Below are 1255 nucleotides of genomic sequence, written 5' to 3' on the forward strand. Positions count from 1 at the left end.
AACAGTGGCAATGAAAGTGACGACGATGCCAATGACGATGATGATGATGATGACGGCGACAGTGACAATGATAGTGAGTGATAGTGATGATGGTGACGAAAGCCTTGAGGCACACATGATAGGGCCAGGCAGGGAACACCTCGCGATTATTAAAACAGTGTACCCTTCCTTTCGATCTCCAGACAGGTAGATGTGAGGGAGGAGAGGAAGAGGGAGGGGAAGTGAAAGGGAGAGGTGACGGAGAGAGAGAGAGAGAGAGAGAGAGAGAGAGAGAGAGAGAGAGAGAGAGAGAGAGAGAGAGAGAATTAGTTAGTTAGTTATTCATGTATCGAGGCTTATTACGCATGGACCCCTTGTCTTCTCTGGCGGTGATAGTGGTGGTGGTGGCGGTGTTGTCTGGGAGAGGCTGTAATGGGCGGCCTTGACCTAGCTGGTGTGGCACGTGATGGTGGTGATGGTGGTGGTAGTGGTGGTGGCAAATAAAAATCTACAGAATTATTATTATAGTTATAGAAAAAAGAAAAAGAAGGTAAAATAAATAATAATAACGCTCTTAATACTGCCACAAGAATAATAATAAGTAAATAAATGAATAAATAAATAAATAAATAAAAAAATCCAGAGAGAGAGAGAGAGAGAGAGAGAGAGAGGGTGGTGACCTAAATCAATGATATGGCGTCAGATACACAAGTTACTCTATTAATACAAGCTTTCAAGGTTAAGAGAAGCTTCGTCTTCACTTCTTTCCTTGCCTGAGTCACCAACTGGTCTGTGTCATCTGCCAGGGTCTTGTTTGTTCGTTTGTTCGACGGTTTGTTTGGTCTTTGGTTACTGTCAATTTTCTGTTTGTGTGTTTTATTTATTCATTTATTGTTTTTTTTGTGTGTGTTTTCTTTCTTTGTTTGATTCTTGTTTTTTTTCATTCTTTCTTTTTTGTAGTTTATGGTTTTCTTGTTTATTTTATTTTTTCTTCTTGCAGTGTATTCTTTCCTTCTCTTATTAATTCTCTATTTCCTTCTTCTTTCCTATTTTCTTTTTTTTTCTTTCCTTGTGTGTTTAATTTTTCTTTCCTTCTTATTATTTACTTTTTTTTCAGTTTATTCTTTCCTGTGACTTATTCTCTTTCTTTATTTTTTTCATTCTTTCTTCTTTCGGGTTTCTTCCTTCCTTGTTTAATTCCTTATTTCCTTCCTCCTTCTTTGCAGTCTCTTCCTTCCTTGTTTAATTAATTCTTTCTTTCCTTCTATTGTTTTCC

Source organism: Scylla paramamosain, chromosome 25 (assembly GCF_035594125.1).
Source record: "Scylla paramamosain isolate STU-SP2022 chromosome 25, ASM3559412v1, whole genome shotgun sequence".
NCBI lineage: Eukaryota > Metazoa > Arthropoda > Malacostraca > Decapoda > Portunidae > Scylla > Scylla paramamosain.